Source organism: Lissotriton vulgaris, chromosome 7 (assembly GCF_964263255.1).
Source record: "Lissotriton vulgaris chromosome 7, aLisVul1.2, whole genome shotgun sequence".
NCBI classification, from domain to species: domain Eukaryota; kingdom Metazoa; phylum Chordata; class Amphibia; order Caudata; family Salamandridae; genus Lissotriton; species Lissotriton vulgaris.
This window is the reverse complement of record NC_141695.1, coordinates 219,759,709-219,774,634: the sequence shown is the minus strand read 5'-3', so window position 1 is coordinate 219,774,634 and position 14,926 is coordinate 219,759,709. Positions and strand designations below refer to the sequence as shown.

At 42.3% G+C, this 14,926-nt stretch overlaps 1 protein-coding gene across 1 annotated transcript in view; it reads left to right on the top strand.

Annotated features, from left to right (window-relative positions):
- LOC147701248 (suppressor of tumorigenicity 14 protein homolog) overlaps nucleotides 1-14,926 on the top strand; it is a 134,217-nt gene that overhangs the window by 25,665 nt on the left and 93,626 nt on the right. The gene's annotated exons all lie outside the window — the stretch shown is intronic.

Below are 14,926 nucleotides of genomic sequence, written 5' to 3'. Positions count from 1 at the left end.
ATAGGGAGGTGTTGATTAGTTTGACCATCGGGGGAATGATGGTGGGGGCAACTAATTTTAGGATGTTTGGGGGAGCTGGGTCCAGTGGAGAACCGCTTTTGATGGATAGAAAAATGGGAAGAAGAATGTCCTCCGTGATGGGGGAGAATGAATTTAGGCAGAGATCACTTTGCGGATGCGTAACTGAAAGGGGTTCTGAGGGAAATTCTGATTTATTGAGGGGGAGAAGCTTGATAATGTTTTGAATTTTATCATTAAAAAATTCGGCCAGTTCATTGGTTGCCGGAGGGGTCCACGGGGGTGGGGGGGTCTGGAATTTTGAGGAGCTTTTTTACTATGCGGAAAGTTTCCCTGGATGAGCTAGAAGAGGCTCTGATTTTTTCCTCGAAGAAGGCATCTTGTGTGGTTTTGAGGGCCCTTTTGTAGATAAGGATCGAGTGATTGTATTCTTACTTTTTTTGGGGGGCAAACTCTTTCCTCCATGCTCTTTTGGTTTTTTTACACAGTTTTATTAGGAGACGGAGATCATTGTTGAACCAAGGGGATTTGGGCTTCCCACCCTGAGAATGGACGGGTTTCTTGGGGAGAATTATGTCAAGAGAGTCCTTGGTCCAAGCAGAGAACTTAGTGTCTGCTACAGGGATATGGGGGTCGTTTGGAGGGAGGGAGAGTTCCAGGAGTTGCCTCCACTTATCTGTGGACCATTTCGACCAGCGACGTTCTAGAGTGCTGGGGGCAGATTTGGACTGGGAGGGGACCGGCATGTGCCAGCTAAAAGGGATTAAAAAATGTTCTGACCAGGGCATAGGGACGGGATTCTGAACTTTAAAATCGGCGAGATTCGAGAATAAGGGGTCCAGGAGGTGACCCTTTGTGGGTAGATTGACAGTTCAAAAGATAGTTGATATGCAGCAAGATCAAGTGCCAACTCAGTGGCTGTTTTATCACCAGAGTTGTCAAAATGGAGGTTTAAGTCTCCTAGGATGGTGAAGTTGGGAGAGGTGCTGGCCAGAGCGAGGGAGGATTCTAAAAGGGAACTACAAAATTGCCCTGGAGTGCCCGGCGACGGTAGATGAGAATCCCAGACAGATTTCAGGGGGGAGATTTGGATAAGAAAGAGGGCGTTTTCACAGTCTGAGATCGGGCTGTCGATGAGACTGCAAGCCAGATGGTCTTTGTATATTATTGCTATTCCCCCTTCCTTCCCTTTGTGGTCTGTCCAAGCACTGGATCAGGAACCCCGGGGGTAGGGCTTGACCGACCCAGGGTTGGAGTCTGGGGAGAGTCAAGTTTCCGTAAGAAAAAAGACCTCGAGATGGTAGTCTTGGAGGAGCATGGATATCTCGAGAGCGTGTTTGGGCAGGGACCTGCAGTTAAGCAGGACCTTGCTGGATGGGGGGGGGACAGAGATCCTGAGCCGCAAAGTTGTAAAGGCAGTGGCTGGAAGAATCCACCATGGAGATGGAATGGGCACAGGGTGCTTGAGGGGTCTGTCTGATTTGGAGAAGGGAATCCCTCGAGTAAAAAGGAGGAGGGAGGGTGCTGGGGGGGCTTGTACTGCGCCCTGGGCCCGGTCTGGCGCCGACTAGCTCACCTTTGGTGCACCTTCGGGGCGCCCGCTGCGCGCGTTCGCTGCACGGTCGATTCATGGGGGTTAAAATACTTCTCCGCCTGCTGCCTAGCCGAGGCGTTGGGCATGCAAGGGGGAGTGTCAGGCCGTGTGTGTCTGCCCTCCATTCAAGCAGCGTCAGCTGTGGTGGACGGGGGTCGGAGCACACAAGCCTGAGAAGGTGCCTAGTGCCGGTAAGTTCACGTAAATATTACGACAACAGTGCAGGACTTTTAAAATCCAGTGCAAGTTTTAACAATTCAGTGCAGGTTTAAAATTCAACAAAACATTCACGCCAAGCAGCACTCGCATCTCGCACACTGTGATTGGTTTGTGCTCTGGAACACACTGAGTCTTTAGTTTCAATTATTTGGTAATATTGGGGGTATGTCCTGCTATGCAAACACTAGTTACAAATTAACAAGAAAGATAGGAATTCTGCACACAAAAGTTGTAAATCCACTCCAATCTATTAACCACAAGTTGTTAGTGATGATCTGAAGACATTTTCATGTCTGTGTTCTTGTTCTCTTTTGAAAATGATTCTTTATTGAACAAGATGAATACATCAAGCTGATCAAATCCATTAGCAGACGCGTTTTGTCCCAATAGGGACTTCTTCAAGGCTCTAATATGAGTTCAGGGTGTATATCCACATTCAAAATTTTGTGTCCGCAATTAATTCTTGAGACACAAAGGTAGAATATCTGTGTAGTCACCATTGGAGTTGCACAGTAGCCAGTAACAGCCGTCTTAGCGTCTGCTTCAAATGCGTTGGAAAAAAAAAGGTTACAAATGACATCCTGAATAACTGGTGGGAGATGATGGATGGCATACATAAATTAAATCTATTCAGTTGTAATTAGTCATATTTCTGCATCTTGTTTTTGCCACTGTGCGAGTACAGAGCGGGACCAACGCAGGCAAATCCGACTTTACACTGGATAGACAGATGTACCCCGGCACTCAACAATATTACTACAACATTGATTTTTTTTTTTTTAATTGACACAAAAAATCTATTTGTTCTATTGATCACTCAAATCACATGATATGACAGTATTTGGATTTGTACTGGGGTTCTCAAATTTAATAATCAGTATGACATTTACTCTATAAATAAATACATACTGCATAGATATTCATACAAGAAAAAAGATTTTTCTAAAACATTTCATGTTTATACAATTATTTTTTCAAGGTCTAGTTCTTGTTGCTGGAAAAACAGAATAGCGTGGTAAAATAGAAGCATGACAGCCTTGGAAATATAACTGTACAAACATGAAATGTTTTTAAAAAAAATCTTTCTTGTATGAATATATGTACAGTATGTATTGACTAAATGTCACACTGATTATTACATTTGAGAAAACCCCAGTACAAATCCAAATAGTCATATCCTGTGTTTCAATTAAAAAAACAAATCAATGTCATAGTAATATTGTTGAGTGCCGGGGTACATCTTTCTGTCTAAAGCTTAGTACGGCAATCCTTTCGGAGAACCTTGTCAACACCCACGGTAGTGGGGTGTTTGTTACCCTGGTTGGCACCTAAACTAATTCTTTTTCATACTTTGAATTTGCCAACTTGCTGCCCACCTTTACACTTTTGGTCTTCTGATGTATGACTGTCTGTGCCCCCACTACCCCCTGTCTATTTTGCAGACTTTACCCTGCTCCAGTAGTAAGAGGCCACCCTGAGCTTTCAGGACATCTCTGTTCAGATCACAAGACACTCTAGCCCAAGAGCGCATCAAGAAGGACCACCTCCTCTTGGGAGGTTCTGTAGAACACTCGCTTGTCCGTAGAGTCATTTCCTGTATCGTCCAACCTTTCCTGTCTGCGTCAAATGTAGGGTCCTGCAGTGTGTAACCCGCCCTATCAAGTGGACTCCCAAACTCTACCTTCTCTGAATTGGTGTCTAGGGGGGGGGGGTGCCCTTTCACAAGCCTCTTCAGAACCCCCCCCCCCCCAATTTCCTGCTCTGGCCAAAGAAATCTTAAAACACTCAATCGGTCCTTGTCAAGAAGGTGTTAATTACCCTCCTTATACTCTTCCTTACTAGTTACTTATACTGAGGACGTAGGGCAGGAGGGAGTGAATACACCAGATCTTAACCCGTAACACGTCCTATTATCGGGGTTCTTTACAACCCTGCGGGTTTGGGCAGCAGGACATCTGAAGCGTTAATAAAACCAAATGGAATTCTGCTGATTGTGTTTTGTGCATTACTTCTGACCACGGTGTAACGGCATGAAATCTAGGCATATTGTGGGCATGCATGGTGTGAAAATGCCCAAAACACATCCCTATTTTATGCGGGCCCTGGCTTGTCTGTTGTAATTCCAGACATATTGTGGGCACACATGGCATCACTACTTGTACCCCTAGTAAAATGGGGACTGGCCCCATCGGGAACATTCTTGGCTGCTTATGGGCATCTGTGGTCACCTACTGCCTATACCTGGCATAATGGTGGTAATATTTGGCATATTGTGGGCATTTATGGCATCTTGATGTCTGCTCATGTTAAAATGATACCAGAATTATGGTGGCATTTTTTTGCAAATTTTGGGCATCCATAACATTAGTAATTCAAAGGCATGCAACCAAAACCTCTATACACGCTTGGCAGTGGTGCAATTGAGTTCTTGAGGAAAATTATAGATTGGTGTTAGAGTGCCAAAGGTACATACAAGACGAGCATAGGCAAACCCATTAGGTCTGGCTATTGATGGTAGGCCTTTACGCTATTGACCTTGCCAGTGCTAGCGTGTACACTGGCTGCCATGTTAGAAAAGTTTTAATAAAACAAGAATTTTAGAATCACTTAAGGAATGAAATCGTGTGGGCTTAGTGATTTGAGCCCACTGGTGCTGGTTATGCAACAGAGATTTACATATATTCAAAACTGTCACTTATGAGTGATCAGAAAAAGAAGGTAGCAAAAAGGGATTGAAAGACGGGTGTATATTTAAAAAAAGTATTTAATCTTTTGTCAAATCAAGTTAAAATGTTGGGTACAAGATGAAAAACAATGACGCAGAAGGGAAAATACATTAATCAACATAGCCCTTGCTACATATTGCTCAAGCTTTTCTACCTATCACAAAATTAATTAAACATTCAATGGTAGATAAAACCACAGTCGACGTTTTGGGCTCTATTCTTTCGTGTGAGAGACCATCCTCAGGACATGGATTTCATATCTTGAGTACCCTTGTTCATATAAGTGCACGGATCAGAGACTCAATTTGTCTAGCGCTGCTGTCGGTTGAATGATTAGTGTTTTGCGGTGAAGTACCCTTATGGGAGCCAGCAGGTGTCCCGGGCAGGCAGGGTGATTTGCACCGCGAAGGCTAAGAATTGCCGTAAGGAAGCCTGTCTAGTCAGTCACTTCCAGAAGCCATAATAACTTATGAGGTTTCAGCAAATTCACACCAACATGGCCTTCTGAAATGTTCCATTTGGTGGTATGGTTTCAAAAGATCGGAGTACAGAGCTGCCTCTGGATTGGGTCTGCTTCACTGGCTTGGGGCAGGTTAGTACACTCCATCACTTTCATAGATCTCCGCTGCTGCTGCCTGCAGAGCCCGGCCTGTCCTGTCTGGGTGAGAATGAGGGCAGCACTGTTCTTGCTTGTTGACCCACAACCCCTACCGGACATGGTGTGGGGGCCAAAGGCTACATTGCCCATGCCTGGTTGGTCTGTAACCGCTGACTGCCATTTGTTAGTGGAAAGGCGGGATTATTCCTCTAGAACCAGAATATCATTATCTAGAATCCCGTCACAGGTCGACTAGACCTTTTTACCTGTCATAGAGTGTAGAAGGCAATCTATCTGAACAAGTAGTCACTACATTTCAATGCACTCCCATAGTTTTCCCAAAGAACCACTGACTAAGGACTAAGTTCAAAAATGTATTACAAAGCCAAAAACAATTGGGTATATAAACACCTCAGCAAAAGATTCAGTAGATAAACAGGCACTAATACAAACATAATCCTACGGAAAAGTCTCAGTCGACTTAGAAACAATACAAGGATCAGTTCCAAAATCATCAGGCTAACAAGAATTGCTATGACCTGTGTTTTAGTAGGCATTGGAAAAAGGAATAAAGTCAGGTTAATCTGTCCCTACTCGGTTAATCTGTCCCTACTCTATGCTAAGTGACATCCCTACTCAACAAGGTTCCCTCCTAACAAAAGGTGTCAGCCGTGGTGACTTCCAAAGAAGTACACTCACTTTCTTCAGACTTGGTCTAAGTTCCGCTCCCTCATCGCAAACTCTGCCTGATCAACCGCTTCCCTTCACTCTCTCGCTCATCTGCTCTGCCTTCCCCACCGGGTGCTGTCCCTAATACAAAACCCCACAATACGGATGACACGCCCTAAGGTACGCCCCTCTCGAATGTGTTGGGTTGTAGAAAGTTTCCATCATGGCACCGCTCCATCCTTGTCCGTTGAGACGTCCTTGATTCCCAGACTCTTCTTTTCTTCAAGATGCTTCCTTAAATTCCCCAGTCACTCCTCCATGTCTGGGTCTACCATTCTAACACTCATTCACAATGGGCCCTTCTTCTACAATCTATACTTGTCCGGCACCTGCAAAGGAACACACGTGACTCGGCTCAACATTTCATAATGTTGCCATTTAACTTTAACTAAAAGCAGCTTTCTTAAAAACATTTCTATGGTTTATTGTCAAGCAAAACATTTTCAATCCGGCCTACTCGCTTTTCATGGACTAGGCCTCTGCACGTTTATGTGAATCACATTCTAACATGAGCCATAGTTTTCCGTTCTTTAGGCCTTCATCCTCAAAGCGAAATACATTCTCTAGCTTAAAACAATTCTATCACGTTAAAAGGAATACAAATGAATTTTAATACAGCAACTAATATAATATCAATCTATAAAACATCTCTTAATTAGTGTAATTCTTCACTGCAAACGACATTTCTAGATTAATATGGCCTAAGGCTTTTCAAAACTCATTGCGTTACTCTAAGCATTTTCTAACACATTAATTCTTAGCCTACGTTACATTTAAACATGATTAATAAGTCCTCTATATATGTGGGTGCTGACTACTGGTGAATATGATGCACCCCTACAAACTTTTCTTTGGCTTAGCGCTCTCTCATTAGCGATTGTCGTCTTGTATGGACCCTCCAGTCCTCAATTCTGTGTCCTTAATTTGGGCTCGTGGGCCACCGGTACTCGACCACCAGCACTCAAGTTTTGGAGCTGGGACCTATTTTTCAGCATCGGACTTTGACCAAGAAGAAAAAGGCAGCAAAAAGGGAGAGTAGGTCTGATGGAAAAAAGTGGCAAAGGGAGATAGCACCGAGGCAAGTGAGAGTGATCTAAAGGGCGGGAGTGTAGGGTGGTGCCTGAAGACGGCATGAGGTGGAATTAAGATTATGCAGCCTTGGTATTTGCCATTCCTGGTTTTTAGCACCGCCAGTGTCGCACTTCAAATATTGGAACCCAGTACCCCTTCTTATACAAGGAAGTACTCCCTGAGGAGCTGGGTGAAGGTATGAGTGGTTGAAATCTTGGAGGTTTTCCGAGTCCTCGGTTTCTGGTGATACCCCAAGTCATGTGCTGTCCTGCTGTTTTTCCAAAATGAGAACCGAATCTGAGATTGTCAGCCCCCTCATGCCTCGCCACCTGTCCTTGTACCAAGAAGAAAGGCTCTGTCAGCCTTATGACCACTGGATGTCCTATGTGTCGGGAAGGCGCTATCTTACTTCCTTATCCACCCTCATCATCCCCGTGAACCCGTTCCATGTTCGTGTCCTCCATCCTGCAATAAAATACTAGCTACTTCAGTGGATCGACCTGTCAAACAGGTTTTCCGAAAGTAAATACGCCGAACAAGACTATATCATGTGGTTTCAAGTCTGTCTGATTTGCAAAGGCATGTTTTGTAGCCCGTCTGCTGTGTCTATCTTTTTTTGTTTATTTTTTATTAAATTGATTTTAAGGTCTCGCATTGCATCGACCACGTCTTTGCCGACGTTAAAGCAGTTTATTCTATTTTATGGTATGTGCAATTCGCGCTCGAGAGAGAATTTGCCGTTGCAAGAAGATACACAAAAATCTTTACAAACTAGAGAAAAAAATGCATTGTAACACGATGTTGGCATGCAATATTACAAGACATTAAGGCTTTATTTACATTGTAATATAATATTATAATCAGAGACTTCAAATCATCTTTATTCGGCTGCTAATGCAGTCCTAAGAGTGCAGTGTAAAAAAGTAAAACCCATAAAACCACAAGACCAGAAACCCATTTTAAAAATACCCATTTGCTCACAGTTAAGGTGATCTTATGCAACCTAAAAAAAACATCCAGAGAGAGATGCCTAATTAAAATGCTGTATGCTTCAGCACACTGACAGTACACTAGAGTAAGCCTACACTCTTGTATTGTACTCTTAAACTTATAACGCCAACTGGCTCACACTGATGGTGTAAATGTTCAGTTTGTAATCGCAATGAAACTCTTCAGTAAGTACATTCATTTAAATTTCGAACTCTACACGTCAATGTAAATTCTTGGACTCCACAGGTCATTTATTTTGCTGGCTCACAAAGCTGATTCATCCCAGTTGCCGACACGTGTTTCGTCGAGGTTATCGACTTCGTCAGGGCTACAAAATGCTAAAGGAAAATAACAATATAGGTTTTTCTAAATTAAACATTGAAAAGATGAAAAGATTTTATTGTGATTCCAAACTCAACATTCATGCTAACAGTGTGTGCTACTTGGATTTATAAGAATATGTATAGGATCCTGCATAGGTTTCCTATTTGTGATTGAAGGGTGGACATTCCTCCTTTGTGTGCACCACTTCTATATATTTTTTGTATTTGATTTGTATCATCAAGTGAACTCTGAGAGAACCCCCATATTTCACTCTTCCTTAGCTGTTGCGCTCTTAAATGTTGCAACCATGCGTGTCTGAACTAAACAAAGAAAACTGTTTAGTCAGGGCACTTGGATAGTCTGGAGCAGGCTTCTCCAACGTGTAGCTCGTGAGCTAATGGTAGCTCTTCAGCTACTTGGAAGTACCTCTCCTATGTGTAGCCCAGCCTACCAATGTTAGGTTATTTTAATTTGTAACTCGCACAAATCACCCGGGGAGGGGTATCTCGGCGCAGCCCAGCATCACAGACCGAGTCTCCGCTAACTATGTCATAAACCGCTCTATCTCAGGAAATGTCCTAAATTGTAAATGATCTGTCCAATGACGTAGGTAGAGCAGAAGCTTATTCCAGTACAGAGGAGCCAAATGGGGAAAAAAAGACCTGCCTCCTGAACGAGACTTTCTTATTCGAGGAACAATAATCAGGGCTTTTTCACTGGATCTCAATGACCTGGCGGATGAGAGCAAAGCTTGTCACTGAAACCACTATGAACCTGCGGTACGATTCATTCAGGCTGCACAGCCGAACTCTGGGGTTTGAATCAATTGCGATATATTTACTCTTTCTTTCTTCATAGGTAAACTGACCGTTTTCCATTTTTAATCCTACTTTCATCCTCAATTCATTTTACTCAATGTTTTACGATGCATGTTTGTTCATAAAAAAGCGCAGGAATCCGAGGTAGGTTCCACATGCCATGATTTTATTTTGGTAGCCCAATGCATTTCAAGAACTTAAATTCTCTTCGTCAGGGGCATCTATAAACACAAAATGGATATTTTTAGCTAAGATGTTTCACTATGTGAAATACTTAATAGCACTTCAGTAACCGTAACAAGATTATTCAGTTCGATAGTACTTCAGCAACTGTAACATAATTAATCAGTTATGCATCAACAACATATTCACCAGCCTGCTCGAAAGTATTCTAACCCACGTTCAACACAAGGATTACCAGGGAGTGCATCTTTTCTCTTTAACCATTAGTTTGATACGTTCGTCTCACCACGAGATTGCACCCACGAAGACCTCATCTAAATAAGAATTTAATAGAAACATGCGACTTGAACTACATCCAAACAGAATTATTGCACGGAGAATGAGCACAGGACTGCGGTTCGTTACCTTGCCAGTTCACGAACATAAGAACTTAAATATGGATTGCCAACAGATTCAAGAAGATATTCAGAACATTAAAGACTGTTTTAAAAGATTATTCATAAAGTACTGAAAATATTAGCACAACATTGTGAGCTCCGTAGATGGAAAACGAGTGGAGAAGACATTGCACAGAATTTTGGGAATTGAAGTGCCATGTAAATGACTAGTGAATGGGAAGGGTAGAAGTCCGTTTTTAGTTTCCGAGTAGAACTAGTCTCACTCACCTGAAGAGAATAATTAGTCATTTACCAGTCATGGGATTATAAGAGAGAAAGCTACGAATTCTCAAAAACTTCACTTTGTACCAGAACACGGTTACAAGCCGAATAGGGAGGAGACTCTCATTTTAATAAACACGGGGATTTGCAAACCATGGTAAGAGCAGAATAGTTCACGTTTAGAAGTATGTTAAAATTCATCTTCGTTTTATTTTCCTTTTTCTTTTTCCCCTCTTCCCTACTTTATCTCATGATACTTTTTATGATGTCCTAATTTCTTATCCATATTATTGATGCTGTATTCACTCTGTTTTTTGTAATACCAATATATGTTCATTTCAATAAACTTCTAATTGAACTCAAAATAAGAAAAATGAAGCACTATTGATGAAGAAACCCTAGAGTTTTCAAATGGTTCTAAACGTGGGTTAGAATACTTTCCAGCAGGCTGGTGAATATGTTGTTGATGCATAACTGATTAATTATGTTACAGTTGCTGAAGTACTATCGAACTGAATAATCTTGTTACGGTTACTGAAGTGCTATTAAGTATTTCACATAGTGAAACATCTTAGCTAAAAATATCCATTTTGTGTTTATAGATGCCCCTGACGAAGAGAATGTAAGTTCTTGAAATGCATTGGGCTACCAAAATAAAATCTTGGCATGTGGAACCTACCTCGGATTCCTGCGCTTTTTTATGAACAAACATGCATCGTAAAACATTGAGTAAAATGAATTGAGGATGAAAGTAGGATTAAAAATGGAAAACGGTCAGTTTACCTATGAAGAAAGAAAGAGTAAATATATCGCAATTGATTCATTTGATTCAAACCCCAGAGTTCGGCTGTGCAGCCTGAATGAATCGTACCGCAGGTTCATAGTGGTTTCAGTACATTGCAAACAGCGTTTAGAGACGAGAGCAAAGCAGGCTTTGCACGCCATTGAGAAATGAAAAAGGACTACATATGTTCAACACAAAGATTACCAGGGAGTGCATCTTTTCTCTTTAACCATTAGCAAAGCTTGTCAGACAGATAGCTTGGGCCATTCCCATTTAAGGATTTATGTGTCAGACAGCAGATTTTAAAAATGATTCTTTTATGAATTGGCAATCAATGAAGAGGGTAGAAGAAGGTAATTTGGTGGTAGGTCAGTTGTAGACCAGCTGTGGTGTTCTGGACCACTTGAAGTTTATGAATGCTTGTCTCATTGATGGAAGCCAATAAAGCTTTGCAATAATCTAGACGACTGATGACGAGAGCATGAATCAAAGTCTTCCTCGTAGAATGAGGGAGGAAAGAAAAAGCCCTCCGCAATAGGCGCAGCATGTGAAAGCAAGTTCCTGCAGTTGTCCCAACCTGCTCTTTCATGGTGAGTGCCCGATTTTAAAGAAACCCCCTCCCACATGTTTTTTTTACCACAGACTTACGAGTGGGTGTCGTCCCGAGGGCCACCAATCAGGAGTCCAGAGTTTTTGGCTTTTCCGAAGAGCATAATTTCAGTTTTGTTAGCATTTAGCGGGCGACAAGGTCTGGTTGTAATATATGTGTACCAAAACTGAAAACCAAGTATTCGAGATGAAAATGTGTAGATTTTCACAACTCAGAAGCAGATGTTTGGCGAAAAGTGATTGAATTTCCAATGTAAATTTAAAGCTGAGATTTGAGTGATGCAAGTATGCTGTGCAGGGAAGACATATTACTGATCTTGCCATGGGACAACTGCTGGTAATCTTGCACATGGTGGGCACTAAAGTAATCTCGTCTATTGTGACCTTTTGCAACACTATTAGCAGCTCAGCATGATTTTCATTGAACGGAAGTAGCTCCTTATTTACCGAAAAGTTGGAAGACCCCTGGTCTGGAGCGTACATTGGCCCTAAAAAAAGAGCTCGCATTGAAGCATATTTCATCATCATGAAGTTGCTTCTAGAGCAAACACTGAATACAGTGCTTCAAGTTTTCAGATTTGAACAAGGGCATTACAATCTTTTTGGTATATTTTTGATAAAAACCGCCCCAAAAAAGATCAAATGCATCAGTGACTGTTTAAAAATGTTATTGCAAGGGCGCACAAGTGATTCAAGGATATGTTGAAAACCTAAAAGAAAACAAGGAAATATTATATTGTGCCTCCACAAAGAGCATTCCTATCGTCCTCTCTCGCCATGCAAATAATTACTACGGGTATTGTCATGTTCAAGTGAAGCTAAACCGAAATTGAGCTCTTTGTTAATTCTATGCCTAATTTTTTCTCCCGAGCATAATTTAAAAATAGAAATCGAACTCTCTTCCTACTCATTGTTACACAAGTTTCGACGTCTGTGAATGGTTGATAAAGGCCAATATTCTCTGTTACTTTATTCGATAAAAAATGTCATCATAAAAGTGTACAATATATACAGTGCATTAAAAAAAATAAGCAGGGGCACACCAATCTTATATAGACATGCATACAAAGGCCAATATTGGTTAAAAAAAGTCTACAAATGCAAGCCGCGGGATGTCAAGTCCTTTTTCACAAGCTAAGCACTCTTTTAATGTTCTTCTTAACATCGCTTCTTCATTTTTTTCAGATTGACAGCCATAGCAAGGGGAAGGAGTGGGGGACACATTTGAGCTAGATTGTAAATATAGCTTAATCCCAGCTCATTATGGCAAATAAAGTGTGATGTAGGAGGAGGAACAGAAGGGAGCTTACGACAGAGGCGGTTTTCTTCTGTTTGAAGCTCTGATATGTCCCTGGCGCCCCAGACTCCTGCCCCATAAGTAGCAACCGGTACACATTGCATGGAATACATTTCTGGCATAGGGACAAATACTTGATCACCTGACTAAACTGAAAAGAGAACCAATTTCTCCGGATAACTTGGTTCTCCGCTCACAAGTAGGAACATGTGTTAATACTGATTAGGTGGTTGCATCAGACTGAAATGCTAGGGGTAGAGTTGCCTTTCGGTCAACAAACCATTCTACAAATCGGAGTCTAAATTATGCTATCCTGCTGCATTTTATGCATCGATTGTTTTAGGTCTGGCTTGACAGTGCAACTGTCGCTGACCTTTTTAACCTACTTCGCCCTCGGACAAATACTTGTCTATTCCTGTGATATTTACTTGTGATGCTTCACATTACCATAAACTTTACTTTCACAAGCCAGAGCGTTTTTTAAAAATAAGAGGCCACGTCTCGCGCTTCTGCACAGGCTCTTGTGCAACAGCTGCTTGCCTTGTTTGGTTGCACCACACTCCTTCTGATTCTCTCATCCTGGAAGTCCCAAGACATGACATTCAGGTTGAGAAATGGAACTGATGTGGCCCTGTGGCTGCCGGTGTTTTCACTGTGCCTCAATAATCCCCTGCAGGCCAATGAACCATTCCTGGTAGTTGCTACATGAAGCTGCGTATATATATATATTTTTTTTTTTTACTGCACCTCCAAGAAATATCTGTAAACTTCGTTCTACCTGAAGTACAACATTGTCTGAAATTATCAGACTACACTGGTATAATGAAAACTTGATCCATTCTGGTGCAGCTACAAGTTTTTTAGGGGTCATGAATTTGAAGGTAAAACAAATAACCACACACACGAAAAAAAAGTAAGTTTGTACCACAAAACAGAAATTCGTTTTAACTCCCTTTTCTAGAATGGTTAGTTGGATTTCAAAGACTAACTCACTGACTTGGGACCTGAGACTCGGCTCTTCTTTCACTAATGTTCCCTATCTAATTGATCTCCCTCCCCCACCCCACCCCGCTTGTGCTATTGACCCACTGTCTCTGCCCTAGCCCATCTGTCAGTGCAGTTCCTGTAGCTTTTCTGTGCTCATGGGCACATGTCCCTGCCCCGCTCACTCTACACTGTCACAATACTTCACCCAGTGTACCTTTTCATCTCTCTCTGCCCCTCCCAGTCCACCCCACTGCACCTCCCATTCTTGCCTCCACACAGCCCCGCCCACTCCATACCATGTGCCTAACCTATGCGTCTGCTACTCAATATAGACCAGAATTGCCCGTTAATCGGATGTTTCTGGCTTATTAAACTGTTTTTAAGCAGGTCAACTATACAACAGGTATGTAGTCCAGCTAGGAGCACAAACTTCAAAAGGAACTCCCCAGTGATTTCTGGACTTAGAAGAGCATCTGCCCAGGGATTATGGATTCACTCCCAAACCAGTTGCAATCTAGATACCTGTGTAAGATGCGATACTGGGTGCTGCCGACAGTGCGCTACGTATTGAATATTGGTGGTAAGCAGCGCTCTAGTAGATTCCATCAGTAACCCCCATCTTCCTCTGGTGCGGGCTGGAACTTCCTTGGTTTTGATGAAGCGACTTGTTGTCTGGACTTTTCACTGTATTCTTGGGCAGTGAATGGATACTGGTAAGTTCTCAAGTGAAAGACCGTTGTTTACCTATCTCGCTATTGCAATGCTGAACATGTCGGTGCTTATAACTGGGTCTTGACCCGCTTGTGTCAAGCCCTCCAGACCTGATCTGGTAGGTGGTCATGGGCAAAGAACTCTGATGCAGTATAACGCAAATAACATTTAGTGTATGTCCATGTCTAGCCACAACCATCCCTTAGCAGACAAACACTTATTTCTTGCTATGGAGTTCAACCAATCAGTAAAAGCAGTCTTCTACAAAGCAAATATTTAATTCCTTCTGCCACCCAGTGGTCCAAATGATTCTCTAATGTTAATGTTTTTTGCTTTTAATGACTGTATTGTTGAGCCCTGTGGTTTCAGGGGGTCAAAGGTTCCCATTACTGGGTTGTGCCTGGGTTTTGAAAATTAGGACCCCTGAAACAGACCGAGACCCATCGGAGGGAGGAAATGGAGTCTTTGAGAATGCGGGTGTTGGAAGAGGTTTGACAGGCAACTCCATGGCATTCAATGACCAGAAAAGTCAGCAGTACCATCACACTTCTCAATGAGACCTCCATTTTAAGTCAATCGCCATGCCCTTCTGAAAGGGTACCTGCAATG